The sequence below is a fragment of the Trachypithecus francoisi genome, unplaced genomic scaffold, assembly GCF_009764315.1.
Source record: "Trachypithecus francoisi isolate TF-2019V2 unplaced genomic scaffold, Tfra_2.0 Lachesis_group8, whole genome shotgun sequence".
Lineage (NCBI taxonomy): Eukaryota > Metazoa > Chordata > Mammalia > Primates > Cercopithecidae > Trachypithecus > Trachypithecus francoisi.
In genome coordinates, this window is record NW_022681473.1 from 115,507,516 (window position 1) to 115,524,384 (window position 16,869).

Sequence of the window (16,869 nt, forward strand, 5' to 3'; positions counted from 1 at the left end):
CATCAACATATTATTATCACCCAAAGTTCATAGTTTATATTAGGGTTCATTCCTATTTTACATTTTATGGGATTTGACAAGAATGTGTAGCATGTGGTTACAATTATAGTATTATCCCAAATAATATCACTGCGCTAAAAATTCTCTGGCTCCACTCATTCATCCCTTTCTCCCAACTAATGCCTGGCAACAACTGATATTTTTACTATCTCCATGGTTTTGCCATTTTTACTATCTCCGGTTGGAGACATACAGTATGTAGTCTTTTCAGATTGGCTTATTTCACTTAGTAATATGAAGTTAACATTTCTCCAATTTTTTCACCGTCTGACAGCTCATTTATTTTTAGCACCAGGTAATAATCCACAGTCTGAATGTACCAAAGTTTATCCATTCACCTACTCAAGGCCACCTTGGTTGCTTCCAAGTTTTGACAATTATGAATAAAACTGCTATGGACATCTCAGTGCAAGTTTCTGTGTGGTCATAAGTTTTCAACTCATTTGTGATTTGTTCTATGCGACCACCGGATCAGATACCAGAGATGAGGCAAGTAGGCGAAGTACAAAAGTTTTATTAGCCAGGCAATGTGAAGGGGAAAGGGCAAGGTTCACTGGCCTCCTGCGGTGGAGACCAAGGAGCTCCGGCGTTGAGGTTCCTAGGTTTGCATATGAGGAGGGGCCGAGGAAGTTCGGGCGGCAAGTCTGCCCGGAGCGGCTTTTATGTTCTGGGCTCAGAAGCGGGAGGGCAGTGGGTGGGACTAGGGCGTGTCGTGGGCGTCTTTGTAGGCGTGGCCGGGTAAGTTTCGGTTTCCTCGGTCAGACGTCATGTTGCGCTTGCGCAGTGGGTCGGTGTTTTTCCCGGGCGCTGGAAAGTAGGTGATGAAGAATCCGGAAATGCGCCATCTTAGTCGCCTTTGTTCTCTCTTCCCCCCCAACCTCGTCTGTCCAGACAATTTGTACAGATGCCAGGGATCATGACTACTGGGTCTTATGGTAAGAGCATGTTTGGTTTTGTTCCTGTACCATTTTGCATTCCCACTAGCAATGAATGAGAATTCCTGTTGCTCCACATTTTCGTCAGCCTTTGTTGTCAGTGTTTTGCATTTGAGGCATTCTACCGTTAGCAGAATGGCAGAAGAATCATTATGTTTAATGATATCTCATTGTTTTAATTTGAAATTTTTAAAATGACATGTTAAACATCTTTTTATATGCTCATTTTCCATAAATATATCTTCTTTGGCAAAGTGTTTGTTGAGGTCTCTTGCCCATTTTTTCAATTAGGTTGTTTATTTCCTTATTGTAGAGTTTTAAGGATTTATATAGATATAACCTCTTAAATATATTTCAGATAACACATTTATATTTTAGATAACAAATATTTTAGATAATGTATATTTTAGATAACAATTATTTCTATGAGATATGTCTTTTGCAAATGTTTTCTCCCAGTCTGTGACTTGCCTTCTTACTCACTTGGCAGTGTCCTTTACAGAGAAGAACTGTAGGTCTTATAAAATCCAATTTATTAATTATTTCTTTCATGGATTATGTCTAAAATATCATTGCTATCCCCTAGGTCATCTTGATCTCGCCTATGCTCTTTTCTAAGAATTACATGGTTTTGCATTTAACTCATATATCTATAATCCATTTTGAGTTATTTTTTGTGAAGGTTATAAGGTTTGTGTCTAGATTTATTTATTTATTTATTTAGCATGTGAATGTCCAGTTGTTCCAAATAATTTGTTGAGAAGACTATTATTTTTCTATTAATTAGTTTTGTTTCTTTGTCAAAGATCAGTTGACTATATTTGTGTGAGTATACTTTTGAATTCTCTATTCTGTTCCACTGATCTATAATCTATTTTTTTTTACCAGTATCACACTTTCTTGAATACTATAACTTTATAGTAAGTCTTGAAGTCAAGTAGAAGTAGTCTTCCAAATTTGTCCTTTTTGTTACCATTGTGTTGACTTTTCTGTGATTTTGCCTCTCCATATAAACTATAAAAGCACTTTGTCAATATAACAAAATAACACTGGAGTTTTTATTTGAATTGTATTAAATCTATAGATCAATTTGGGAAAATCCAGTAGCGTATCATTGTGAGTCTTCCTATCAATGATCATAAAATATCTCTCCAGTTATTTAATAACTTGATTTCTTTTTCAAGGCTCTGTTAATGTTTTTGTTATTTTTATTTTTGTTTTTAAATTGTATAATATCTACTGCTCTATTTTTGAATTTACTGATGATTTTTTCTGTCAGCTCAAATCTATTCACCTCCCTAGTGAGTTGTTTCATTTTGAATATAGCCTTTTTGAACTGCAGAATTTCTATTTGGTTCTTTTTAATAATTTCATCTGTAGTGATATTTTACATTTGATGATTCATTGTTGGCATATTTCTTTAATTCTGTATGTACAGAGTCTTTTAGTTCTTCTTTTTTCTTTGAGACAGGGTGTTGCTGTTACCCAGGCTGGAGTGCAATGGCACAATCGCAGCTCACTGCAGCCTTGAACTCCTGGGCTCAGGTAATCCTCCCACCTCAGCTTCCTGAGCAGCTAGGACTACAGGCATGTGCCACCATACTCAGCTCACTTTTGCATGCTTTATAGAGGCAGGATCTCATTATGTTGCCCAGGCTGGTCTCAAATTCCTGGCCTCAAGCAATTCTCCTGCCTCAGTCTCCCAAAGTGCTGGGATTACAGGCCTGAGCCACGGTGCTCAACTGATTTCTTTAGTTCTTTGAACATATTTATAATAACCAATTTAAAGTCTTTATCTCCCAGTGTTTATCATTTGTATCCCTTTAAAGGTATTTTCTTTGCCTACCAGTTTTCCCTCTGTATGCATTATACTTTTCTGTTTCTTTGCATGTCTCAGGTTTTGGTGAAAACTGGATATTTTAAATAATACATCGTGGCAAATACGTATGCTGATTCTCACACCTCTCCTTCTGGTATATTACCGTTGTTTTGGTTTGGCCATTTTTTAGTTTGTTTAGTGATTTGGTTAGTTACTTCTTTTAATTCTGTTTCCCCTACTCCTGCAGTGTGCACTCTCTGGTTCCTATAGTCAGATTTCCCTCCTTTGTTTTATCTTACTCTGGATACCAAGTGGTTGCCTCTGGTTCAATTATTGTTCAAAGGTTGTGTTTAAGCTTCCTTAGCATGTTATATTTCTACCCTTTATCATTGAATATGTGGGAGACTTGGAGATTGCTTTCACAGTTCAGGGTGTTTACATTTTTTGCCACATGTTCGACCAGCAACTCATAGTTGTAAGTTCTTTCTCTACTCACTTCTGAAGTGGCAGAACGTAACACAGTCACATAGTCTTCCCTACTGTCAAGAGTCAGTGTTATCTTATGCCTGGCTTCCTAGGAATCTCCTCCGAGTCAGAGTAGCTTAAGGTCCAGTGAGTGTTTGGTCAGAAGCTGTGTTTAGGCTTCTTATGCCAGTTAAGCATCCACTCCATGTAAGTCTGCCCCATCTCCTTCTCTGATTGCTTCTGAGTGAATTCAGTCTTCCTGAATCTCAGAGTTGACTAAAATCCCAAGGGCTCTTCTTGATTATCTTTTTCCATGGTCCTCCTTATTAAACTCCTGGATGCTTTGCCATTTTGTTTAAATGATACCAGCCTCTTCTTAAATGCCCTCCACAAGTTCTCCATTGTTGCTACAATGCTCTTTGGCTTGGAATCCTCCATACTCTGTTCCAAATACTGTCGGTCCTGAGCTGAGTTCTTCATCCTTCTGGGCTCCCTCCCTGGTGGGCAGACCCTCAGCAACACTGCGTCACAGCTGGGATAAGTATTTGTTTTCCCCAGAGTGACACCTATACTCTGTGAGTGGGCATTGGATGGGGATGGCAACAGTGCCTGTCTTTTCATCTTGATCCTCCTGGCATGGAATTTCCCCTACGAATTAGCTGGGTTTATGGTGATTCAAACCCCCATATTCCTGGCCTGCAGCACGTATCTTAAAGCATCTTCTCTGAGTAGGATCTGTGTGGGAGAAAGGAAATTGGTCCTCTCTAAATGTCCACTCAGAATAGAGCTTCATCGACATGGGGCTGGAGCGGGACAAACACTGGAAGCCTCTTCCATCTGAGGTGGAACCATATCTTCAGACTGGGAGCTGGGGAAACAGGGAGCCTCCGTGTTCTTGGCCACACTTTCCTGAAGTAGGGACTCAGGATAGAGCTTCCACAACACAGAGCTGAGTAGGGAGTGGGGAAATGTGTCATGGCTCAGTAACACTGGCTATCACTGTCTTACTGAGATTTAGTAGATTTTCTTAATTGAAAGTTCTTTATTTCCTGCTTGCTGATCTTAAGACAATTCCAGAAATGTTTAGAATGATTGTTTCTGTTTTATTTTTTAATAATTTTAAGTTTGGGGTTTTTTGGGGTTGTTTTTTGCTGGGGAGATTGTTTGCTGAGTTTCTTACTCTGCTATTCTGGAAGTTCTGCCTCTTTGCTAATAGTTTTTAACTTAAACTTAATCAAATATTTTATCTGCATCTATTAAGATAATCATAACTTGGTTTATTTTTCTAATGTATTATTGGAACTGGCAAGCTGTAGTGCATAGGCTAAATCTGGCCTGGTGCTTGTTTTATAAAATATTTATTGGAACACAGACATAGCCATTCATCTATTGATTGTCTGTGGCACTTTCATGTTACTACGGCAGAGGTGAGTAGATGCAGCAGAGACCATGTGGCCCTCAAAGCCACCGACTTTTACTATATGGCTCTTAAAAAAAAAGTTTGTTGACCAGGCGCAGTGGCTCACAACTGTAATCCCAGCACTTTGGGAGGCCGAGGAGGGTGAATCATGAGGACAGGAGTTTGAGACCAGCCTGACCAACATGGTGAAACCCCATCTCTACTAAAAATACAAAAATTAGCTGGTGTGGTGGGCGCCTGTACTCCCAGCTACTCAGGAGGCTGAGGCAGGAGAATCGCTTGAACCTGGGAGGCAGAGGCTGCCGTGAGCTGAGATCGCACCACTGCACTCCAGCCTGGACAGAGTGAGACTTTGTCTCAAAAAAAAAAAAAAAAAGAAAAAAAAAGTTTATTGACTATTTATTCACATAATAAACTGAACATATGATAAGCTTGTTTTCCCAGAATAAATTAAACTTTGCTATAATTTACGGACATATATATTCTGTGATTGCATATGTATATGTGTGTGTAGCTATACACACAGAAAGAAAGGGAAGGAAGGGAGGGAAGGAGAGTGAGTGTAGGCCTGCATGCGTGCAAGCAGAATTTGGGTTGGTATTTATTTCATGGGAATTTTTACATCTGTACACGTGAGTGAGTTAACCCACAATTTTTTAAACTGCCCTTATGGAGTTTTGATATAAGGATAATGAAATCCTATTAGAGAGCATTCTGTCTTTTTCTGTTCTTTGAGATATTTTACATTTTATAAAGTGTATTTCTTTTCTTTGAGTTATTTTACGTTTATATAAAGTTAGTATTTTTCTTATTTAACTGTTGCCTGCATTTTATTGATAAAGCTATTTGGGTCTGGAAGTTTATTTGCAGTGAAAGTTTCAGTAGAGATAAAATTTCTGTAATGTTTATAGAACTATTGAGATTTTTCTGTTCCTTATTGAGTCACGTTTGATAAATTATCTTTTTTTCTAGGAATTTCTAGATCTCTTTCTCAGTCTTAAGATATTCTAAACACTTTTATAACACCTTAAAATACTCTGACTACAACTTGTACGGAATGTCCTTTTTATTTCTGATGTTGTGACTGTTCTATATTTACTTGAACATTTTTTTCCAGAAGCTTGTCAATGTTATTTTTTTTTAAATAAACAATTTATGGCCTTTATTTTTCTGTTTCTATTTATTTTATGTCTTATTATCTTCTGCTCCTAGCTTTATTATTTTCTTCCTTCTGTGGCTTCTTAGGGGATTATTTTGTGTTTATTTTTTCTGACTTCTTGAGGTGAATCAGTTGATTACAAGATATTGATCAGAGTTATACAGTAACCCAGTTGCCCAATTATTGCAAGTTTTATATATAAAATATTGTATTAGCAAAGAGGCAGGACTTCCAGAATAGTATAGTAAGGAATTCTGCAAACCATCTCCCCAGCAAAAATAAGAAAAAATATGTATATATATATTTATGTTTATATATATAATTATTTTGTTTTCTAAATAAAATATTCTTTTTAAAAAGCAAGCATTGGGCCAGATTAATACATCTTAAAAATAAACCAAATCATGATTATGTTAATAGATGCAGATAAAACATTTGATAAAATTGAAGATGAAAACTTAATATAAGAGCAGAGGACTGTCCCTCAAAATGTCCCTTAATTATAATGGCCACATCAAGCATACAAAACCTTCATCAGTTGCTCCTACCATTGCTAACAAAGAGACAGTGAAACTGGGTCAGCTATTGGCTAGACTTCAGGCAACACAGTCACTCTGGGATTGACTGTTCCTGCAGTTACCTTGACTGGTATAATTCTCCCACATGGGAGGTGATATATAATATATTCATATATATATTTTATATACATATATAACCTTGATGAGCCGTATATAACCTATATATATTAATATAACCTTGATGAGACATATTATAATCAAATATACATAAAACAGATTATATATATAAATACAACCTTGATGTACTATACATACATAATACATATATATGTATGTATGTTTTCTGTTTTTGTTTTATTTTTAAAATATATGTATATGGTATATCAAGATGATGATCAGTGCTGTATGGTGACTATATAGAGCTAATCATCTTGTTTTCAATGAATATTTACCTTGTAACTATGTCTTCCATTTACTTAGCAAATGCCACATATTTTATATTATTTTATTTATAAATATTTTTGAATTTATATTTACTTTTTATCATTGTATAAGATTGCAATTTATAACTACACACAGAAATAATGAGGGTATAGCTCAATACACTTTCACATCAGTGACCATTCTTAGCATCCAGGATCTGTCTAAGGACATATATGACAACCACCCTTAACTTCTTTGTTATTTCCTTTCCATAGTCATTACTCCTCCCATCCAAAACAAAGAAACAAGCGAAAAACTCTACATTCTTGATTTCTAACATTAGTTTTCTTTATTTTTAATTTTTAAATATTTTAATTTTTATGTTTCAGTGCTCTATACAAATTTCTATGTGTTCATCTACCTATTCAACTATTTCTCTATTTCAAAAATAAATTATGTAGAGTTACTTGAAAGTCTTTTGTGCTAACCTTAAAATGCGGCTAACTTGTGAACCAACTTCTATTTTATCTTTTTTTCTCTCATTTATCAATTATTTGGTCCTGTCGATCCATATGCCTGATAATTTCATTTTAAGTGTTGAATATTGTGTTTTAAAAATGTAGAGATTTCAAAAGATATTATTTTTACGAAAAATAGTTTACCATTTTCTCTGCTAGGCATATAGAGAAGGAAGATGAGTATCTTAATCTAATAAGGGAATAATGCTGGAAAATTCTGGTTTGCAGTGCTAGTAATAGTCAGTCTTCCTCTGGTTTGGCTCTGTTTCTAAGTAAGCTCTCCAGAGCTTTCAATTGCAGAGTTTAGAGAGTTTTGTGTTTCCCATTTCTAGATCGAGGAATATTCCTACTATCAGTGACAATAAATCATTTATAAAGAATGACTTCTTGCCTATATCTTTGTCCTAGTGTTATGGGATTAGGTTCAAATTTTAGAATTTGAAATATTCCTTTTCCCCAAAGATCATATGACTGTATTCTTCCTCTTATTACTTTTCTGAAAGCTAAAGTGACCATTCTAATTTTATTTACACTACTAGTGATACTTATTTCTTTATATGCAAAAGTATGGTTGTCATAAAAAGAAGGCTTACAAGCATTAACACACCTGGGCTTCAGCTTTTTGCAGCTTTATTAGCCTGGTAACAAGTATTGCCATCTTGTCATTGCAGTGCAGTCACTGATGATCTGGTAAGCAACAGGCAGTCAAGAAAAATTATTCCAAGGGTGATCCTCTGATCCAGAGATCACATGTATATTTATAATTCCTGACTCCACCAATACCAGTATTTTGCTAAGTTAGCTTTAAGGTTCCAGAAAAATGAAAGACTGTCCCTTAAAATGTCCCTTAATTATAATGGTGACATTGAGTGTATAAAACCTTCATCAATTGCTCCTACAATTGCTAACAATCAAAGAGGCAATGAGACAGTTGGTTATTGGCTAGACTGCAGGCAACACTGCAACTCTGGGATTGACTTTTGCCGTAGTTACCTTACTGGTATAATTCTCCCACATGGGGGGTGAGATTAAAGTATCCAAAGAATAGCTGGAAATAGGGGGAAAAAATCATGTCTGGTTTTTACTTTTTCTGGGAAGTTTTCTAATATCTTAAGAGCTGAGTGGGTATGCCGTTTAAGGGTTTATAATGACAGTTTGGCAAAATTGTTTGTGTACTTTTTTTAAGTGTTTGTGTATGCGAGTGTTTTAAGCTTTTGAAACAGATTTTACAAAGTATTATCCTATATATATACATGTCAAGGCCAGGGAAAATTCTTAGTCTGCAACCACTCAGGTTCATAGGAAAATGATTGTGATTATTATTCCTGAAAACAAAATTAGTTTGCGAGAAAACACAACTTGGTAACAGAAGCCCAATGCTCTTAATTAAGTTTCCAAGTTTTATTGACAGCCTCCTCACCAAACGCATTTTTTGAGCGTGGGTGTGCACACACACATATACACATATATGCTGCACACACAAGCACACTTCCCTCATCTCTGATACTTTCCATCTGTCTGGGAGAATGAATCCTTCCAATCATTTTTAAAACTATTCTGTTTTTGTGAAGCTTTGAGCTTGTACCCAGTGAAAGCTTGGCAGGAAGCATACGTTTCTTGCTCAAGTTCCTGAACACCACAGCTGTGCTTCTCTCACACAACTTGGGAAAATGTTCCCAGCCTTAATCAACTGGCACAAGGCAGCAGAGGGGCTAAATACAGTCCGTGTCACAGAGCAGCCATAAATGTGTCAGTTTTTCTCTTCTTCCAGATATCTATACTGCATCTTTTTTTTTTTTTTTTTGGAGACGGAGTCTCGCTCTATCGCCCAGGCTGGAGTGCAGTGGCCGGATCTCAGCTCGCTGCAAGCTCCGCCTCCGGAGTTTACGCCATTCTCCTGCCTCAGCCTCCCGTGCATCTTTTTATATAAAAAAAATTAGCCCCTCTTTTTTCAGCCTGTGGCACTTCTCTATCTGAGGTTATGCCTATTTTTTTTTTTTTTTTTTTTTTTTTTTTGAGACGGAGTCTTGCTCTGTCGCCCGGTCTGGAGTGCAGTGGCCGGATCTCAGCTCACTGCAAGCTCCGCCTCCCGGGTTCACGCCATTCTCCTGCCTCAGCCTCCCGAGTAGCTGGGACCACAGGCGCCTGCCACCTCGCCCGGCTAGTTTTTTGTATTTTTAGTAGAGACGGGGTTTCACCGTGTTAGCCAGGATGGTCTCGATCTCCTGACCTCGTGATCCGCCCGTCTCGGCCTCCCAAAGTGCTGGGATTACAGGCTTGAGCCACCGCGCCCGGCCGGTTATGCCTATTTTTACAACACACACTGCAGCGTCTTTTCTCCTTGGCTATGTAGCAACTCATAGTAAGTTAAGGAGAATTAGTATCCACTTTCCTCCCATATCATCCATATTAAACCTAAGAGGTTAAAACAAAATCTTGCTTTCATTCTAGGGTACCTCACAAATTCTCTGCAGTGTTGGCAGAAGATGTACCCTTTAAATCACACTAACAATAATAAAAGTAATTGCATGTAAACTTTAATGATTATTTGCAAAATATAAGGCATTACACCAAGCTGTCTACACCCCTCATCATCACATCAGTCGTTGTATATATTATTCTCACCATGAATTTATTAAATGGGTATTATTATATCTATAGGTGAGAAAACTGAGGCTGCCTTGGTCACATGTTTAAATATTTGCTTTACAATGATACTCTATTTTCGGCTCTACTATGAGGGCTTGATCAACTCTGTATGGATAGAATTTCCTAACAAAATAGTGCTGTAACTTGGCCATCTACCTGAGGAAGCTTATAGTGATAAAACCTGACCTATTTAAAACCTATCCCCCTCTTAAATGGAACAGAACTTGATGACAGATACTTCTATTTGACTGCTGTTACTGGAGTCTACCTCTACTCTTTGAAAATCGGTCAACACTTCTGAGTCTTTGTTTTTTTGTATGTAACATGGTGATTAAAGTATCTGCCTTACATTGTTTCTCTAAAGCATAAATTATATAATGTTTATAGAAGTGGTATATTCTTTTTTATTTTTGTGTGTACAGCTCATGTATCTGCATATTCAAACATAAATATATATTTTGAGGAGAGACTGACTATATCTGAAGCTTTACACTGTTTTCACATATAGGAGATAGGTCTAAGAGAATTTGAAAACCACACTATACATGCTAATAATTTCAGCTTATGACGTTAGTCTTCCAGGGGAGGAAATCCAGGTGGCCTGGAATATTTATGGTTTACTACAGTGTTTAACATACATTGTGATAGGGGTCATCATTATTATAATCTTTATTTTTATTGTCATCATTCATATCATCATCAAAGAATTGATGATAAGTTGACATTGACCTGTCAATGTCAGAGGCTTCTTGAGAAACTGTTGAAAATAAATAAATAAGTACATACATACATACGTAAGAAAGCCACTGTAGACAGCAAAGATTCATGTGGTAACATTTGTTGTTCTTTTGCTATTTAAGCCTGGTTTTCTATTTAATGGCAGTTTGGTTGTTACTTGGCTCCTTATCCTACATAGCTCTTGTTGCTCTTGCTGTAAACTCCTGGCTTTGACTATTAAGGGTCCTTTAGTTCATCATTTTTTTCTTACTTTTATCTGGTCATGGTACCTTAGATAACCACTTAGGATCTAATACAGGATTTGTAATTATAAGACAGGTGTCTGGAATCAAAGATGCTCTCATTAATATTTCTTTGAAAATATTACTAAAGACTTGTGTATTTGTTTATCAAATAAACAAACCCAATCCCATGATAATTTATCATTTTGTAGTTAGAATATTTTTCCTTCATGTTCTCCCGTTCATTATTTTCAGTGACTGTAATTTCAATACGTGTATAGTCCATTGATTGCGGTCATTGTGAAGAGGCCCAAAACCATAGCATCAGTGAAATGAGAACTTGAAAATCCTGGCCTGTATCAGTATTTCTGGGTATATGGTCTCAAGATGCTAAGATCCAAGAAGGTGATGATAGGTTGAAAAATCTGAGGAAAAACATCTCTGAGTTCAAAATGCAGCTTTTTATCTTTCTTATGTTCTCCCTACCTTAGTATATGATGTGGCTATTGTCATAGTGAAAGGAGATTAAAACTAAAAGGAAATGGTTAAACATTATGGTGGAAATAGTTATTATTACGAGCCATGTTCTGAATGCTCATTTTGAAGTTTAGTTGAAAAAAATCCATTGATTTAACTTCCATGAAGTCCAGGGAGGCAACATGAAAGTGAAAAAAAAAAAAAAAAAAAAGATTAAGCTTAAGCCAGACTGATCTTTATGATCTTGTCCTTGTTGAAGTTAATCTGAGTCCCACAAGAGGTAAAGGTAGTCCTGGAGTGGATGACAGCTTACATAAAAGGGCCATGAGATGTCTGATGGGCTCTGCCTTCTCAGACACCGTGGCCTGCATTCTGAGGTTGGCTTCCTGTTTAGAAGACAAAAATATCCCTCAGTTTTGCCCCACTGCCCCTTTTCTTGGCCTGTCTGGGCTGATGATGTGGAGACATTACTGACAGGGAATCAGGTGGTGATCACACATAGTGAAATAAATGGATGAAATAAATTTCCACATCTTTTGGGTTTAAGTTCTTCCCCCCTTGACCTTTGAGATTTACCAAATGAGACAAAGATTGTGGCTATTTGACATTCACTATTATGGATTAGATGTTTTTCTAGGGAACCCAGAGCATTAAGATGATAGGTGGAGGTAATGGATTACCATGTATAACGTACACAGACTGCTGATTTTGAGGGAAAATGATGGTAGTTAAGAAAAAAATGTTTTTTCCTCTGGGGATAAGCTAGGAGGTTGCTATGCATGAGGAAAAATTCAGGTACATTAGATCACTAGGCAATTATTCCAAAGAAACAATATAATTTCACCACGAGTATGAAATGAATTGTGGTAAAACTGCATAGTTTCACTTATTAAGCTATGGACATTTATGGAGGAAGATAAATTTGTATTTTAATAAGATTAATCCTTAAAAATAATGATGCAATATGAAGTAAAAATGTTAACTTGGCAAATGTTCTTAGAATCATTAAAACGTGTTGTTAAAATTTAAAATTTCTTCAGTTTGGGTTTAGCAACGGCAGGCTGTGCATACTTAATCATTTCAGATTTCCTTCTAACACGCTATACTTCCAATCAGTAATTTAATCAAACATGTAGAATAGAAGAAATTGGTGGAGAGAGGGGGTGAGGGTACCATACTATTCAGTAAAATGTTTAGAGAAGCATTAGCTGTAACTTAAATCTTGAATATAATTCTAACTCTAAAACTTTTATTTGGCAGAAATGTTATTATGACTTGGCCCCTCCATTTGAGAAGACTACTTTGTCAATATTAAATTCCAGGATATCTTCCTTCTATCATCCAATTTTGGGGGGCAAAGAGAGATAACATTTTTATGTTTTTCCTATATCCTAGAACTTCATCAGTATAAGTTTTTGCCAAAAATTGACTTTAACTCCCAGTCATTCAGCATTCACCCAAATTATATTTTCCGATTGCCTCTAATTTTCACGGTTTTTTTGAATGTGAAATTGTTTGAAAAGCTTAAAGACTATAGAGAGCCTAGAGGTCACTATATTTAAAAATCTAGCTGGGGCAAGAATTCTCTCAACGGAGTGTCAGGCAAGAGAATTAGCACATCTCATGATGGCTTCTTTATGTCAAATGACATGCAGTTCCATTTTGAATAGTTCTGTTTGTGTGATGACTTCCATAGGTAGGGCTGAGTTCTGTCTCCCCGTAATTTTCACCCCTCGGTCCTTGTTCTGCCTTTGGATCTCAGAGACTATTTCTGTGCTCTCTCACTATTGAAAATGTTTGAGACAATCTAGAGTACTTGTTTATGATACTATAACATCCAAGTTCTTGAAAAAACTTGTTAGGCAACTAGTTCAAGATCCAGTGTATAGTAGATTTTAAAGTACTAGACAACGAGGGACACTCTCTGTGCCCCAGAGCCTGCTGAATTTATTCAAATTGGCCACGCCTGAGCGTATTCACCCTGCCTCGTGGTTTCTTTCTGTGGAAACCACAACGAAGCCTCCTAGCCATCATTTTCCCCTCGCTCTCTGCCTCATGATCAACCCCAGTGCTTCCCATGAGGCTACCAGTAGCATCGTCCACTCCCTTCTCTTGGGATCTGTGACAATAACAATTTTTTTTCAATGGCAACCATCTTTATCTGTTGACCTGGGCAAACATGTACAATAATAAAACCTATGTTTGAAAATGGTTCCCTCATCTGAGGTACTTTTAGGCACTAAGGAAAAGGGAAGGCTGAGGAATCCATTTGAAATAGCAAACCCTCTTGCTAAGGATTAGCATTGCTGGGCTAGAATCAATTCAGGCGGAAACAGCTGGTTCGCAATTCTCCTTCAATCACGTGATCCTTGATCCCTGGGTTAAAATGCTCATTTCAGGAAAGGGCCATCTCTTCATATATCTAGTAGAGGTGGTTGCCTGTATAGGGTGATTAAAAGTTTTCCCCCAAGAGAATGTCTCAGAGGGATCTTTCACAGTTACATCTCCGTCAGCCTGAGAGGGTCCTCACCGAAGTTAGCTCTCTGGCTTAGACGGTAAGCACGTTGTCTCTACACATGCATGTTAAAAGTACCTTTGATGTCTGTACCTGGAGCTCGTTTCAATCACTCATATATTTGCTCATTTATTCAACAAATATTTATTAAACCATTATGTACACAAAGAAACCATGATAGGTTTTAGGGATACCAGCGAGACTCCGTCTCAAAAAAAAAAAAAAAATACAATCTCATTGGGAATTAAGAAAGAACAAATTAAAACCACGATATACAATTTGACACCTATCAGACTGACAAATATTTCAAAGTCTGGCAGAATCAGCCGTTGATGAGAATGTGCTAGAGGTCTCTAAATGCCTACCGAATTAACTACAAACTTCTAAACTACCATTCAAAGGTCATCACAGTTCTCCCAACTAAATGCCCCTCTATTAACCTGCCATAAATATATGTCACGGTACAGAGGATAGCTTGGTGTTCTTAGCACAATCTTCATTTCAGTTGTGCCTTTTCCCCACTCTCTGTCAATCATGATCCAACCCACTGTTCAAACCTATTCACTATCATATTGTCAATCAAGCCCTTTTTTGTTTTAGCTTCCAACATTCTGTTGTTAGTACTGTAATAATGATGGCAACTAATATACACTGAGCGTTTACTAGGCAACAGGAACTGTGAAGCTTTATGTCATTAATATTCACAACATATCTATGAGTTGGTACTATTATTCCTATGTACTGAGAAAGAAAACCAAAGTGTAGAAAGGTTTAGTAACATAATAAAGATTATAGAGCTGGTAAGCGGTGATGGCAGATTGTAAACAAAAATATTCAGACTCTAAGATGTTTTATTGACAACCTATTGAAGCTTCATTTTATAGATGAAGTAACTGAGGTTTGGATATGTAACATTGTTACCCCATATAATTTTTTTTCTTCGACATTTATTTTAAGTTCCAAGGTACATATGCAGGATGTGCAGGTTTGTTACATCAGTAAACGTGTGCTATGGTGCTTTGCTGCACAGATCGTCCTGTCACCTAGGTATTAAGCCTGGCATTTTATGATTCCAAACCACATGCTCAAATTCTCCCGTCATAATGGACATCGTAGGATGTTTATACTTCTCATAAAAGCTACCCTTGCTCTACCATCTAATAGAGTGATTTGCATAATGATCATATCTCTACCTGGTAGTGGTAAGCTCTTTGCTCTCTGGGACTGTATTTAACTCAGGATGGTCAACTCAGTCTTCCCATAGTGTAAGTTCAATAAATATTTGACAGATATAATGGGACAAGTCATGCAGTGACTCTAACTCTCTACTGTCTCACTTGATAAATGAGGAAAATAAAAACTGCCTTACTGTCTCAAAGGGATATTGAAGGACCTGGTAAAATTATGTGCATGAGCATGTTATAAGAACATTGTACCATGCAACGGTACATCATTACAGAAATAACTGCAATGGAGATTTAATTTGCATCACCTTTCAAGTAATCTTTATCAATTACACCTGGCAGGATAAGTTTCAAACCTCTCAACCAGGGGTTTTGCATTCTAGACTTTGTAAATCTGGAGAAGTCATTGACATCAAAAATGTTGCTTGTGGGTAAAATATTAAAGTATTCCTTGAGATCTGGTGATGAACTGAACTCAATTACATGCAGCTGTAGGAAACCTGCCCCCTACATCTGTGTGAATTAACAGTTACTCAGAAACTAATTGTGAGCACTACTTATTTTACATTTCTGCAAATGTGTGTGTGTGTGTGTGTGTGTGTATATATATATATATATAAAACAGAAGCCTTCCTTAAGAATTGATGAGCATTTCAGGAAAAAGCAAACAGAATAAATAAAATTAAAAATGCTATCAGGAAAGAAAAAAATGCTATCAGCTACTTTCCCTGTGCATTGTTTTCTCCTGTCCACTCAGGCATTTGTGGACAGGAAGCCAGTGCTTTTGCTAATGTCTCACTTGGTGCTTGCAATAGTCATCTCCTCAGTTTCAAGCCAGCTATTCGACTTTACAACTTGGTATTTCGTAACTAATTCAATATGTGTCAAGGACATCCTGAAAGGCACAAGGGAAGAAGAAGGCGTACCATATTCCTACACAGCACTTAGAGAATAGTTGAGTTATGGCACCTGTATATGAAACTGAAAACAATAATATACTTTAAAAATCATCCATAATGGAAAACATTGATACAATTTAGTATAATAAAAATTAAAACTTCAGAATGGAAACAACTATTATAAACAAATGACAGACTGAGAAAAAAATTTAAGTAGCGCACATGACAAAGGAAAATTTCTAGAATTTCAAAAGCCCTCATAATTAAGTAGAAAAAAAGACAAGACAGGCTAAAAGAAAAATGGCAAAGAAAATGTGCAGGGAGTCCACATGAAAACAAGTGAAAATGAAAATAATAAGTAGATCTGTGTAAGAGGACTATTTTTACAATTCTGTAAGTACCTTCCTCCCCTGCTTCTTGGTGCAAACTTCCTATCTCACTCTTTCTCTCTTTTTCTTGTTCTGTCTCTCATGCTCCAAATATGTATCAATTCGTAGCCAATCAATTTACTTACTGTCTGTATAGTGTTACCTCTCCAGTGACAATGAGCAAGGGAATCTCAACAAGTCCTCTTATAGCATCCCTGTCTCTAACTTTCAAGCTAAGCTTCCATCATGGCCTACCTCCCATGTATCACATTTTTTTTTTTTTTTTGAGACAGAGTTTCACTCTTTTTGCCCAGGCTGGAGTGCAATGGCACGATCTCTTCTCACCACAACCTCTACCTCCTGGGTTCAAGCAATTCTCCTTCCTCAGCCTCCCAAGTAGCTGGGATTGCAGGCATGTGCCACCATGCTCGATTAATTCCCATGTATCGTAATTTTAAGCCCATGAGATCATGATCTACAGTGGAAAAACTACTTAGTTAA

General features: G+C 36.9%; 1 long non-coding RNA gene across 1 annotated transcript in view; it reads left to right on the forward strand.

The window, feature by feature from the left end:
* Nucleotides 1-890: 890 nt before the first annotated feature.
* The window catches only part of LOC117080937, a 153,508-nt gene continuing 137,529 nt past the window's right edge, over nucleotides 891-16,869 (forward strand). The window contains exon 1 of the long non-coding RNA XR_004436013.1: nucleotides 891-995. This is a non-coding gene — a long non-coding RNA (uncharacterized LOC117080937). The remainder of the gene's footprint in view (nucleotides 996-16,869) is intronic.